The sequence below is a fragment of the Penaeus monodon genome, chromosome 24 (assembly GCF_015228065.2).
Source record: "Penaeus monodon isolate SGIC_2016 chromosome 24, NSTDA_Pmon_1, whole genome shotgun sequence".
Lineage (NCBI taxonomy): Eukaryota > Metazoa > Arthropoda > Malacostraca > Decapoda > Penaeidae > Penaeus > Penaeus monodon.
This window is the reverse complement of record NC_051409.1, coordinates 31820387-31820711: the sequence shown is the minus strand read 5'-3', so window position 1 is coordinate 31820711 and position 325 is coordinate 31820387.

Sequence of the window (325 nt, the reverse complement as noted above, 5' to 3'; positions counted from 1 at the left end):
AAAATATATATATATAATATTTTAAATATATATATTTTTAATTTTTTATTTTTTAAATTATATTTATTATAATTATATATATAATATTAATATATTATATAATATTATATATTTATTATTTTTTATATATCATTTATATATATTTATTAAAATTTTTATATTTATTATAAAAATATATTTTATAAATTTCTATTATATTTTATTATATATATTATTATTTATTAAAATTTATTTTAAAAATTATTATTTATTTTTCCTTATCTTATTTTTTTATATAAATATATTTTATAATAAAATATTTTTATTTTTAAAATATATTTTATAT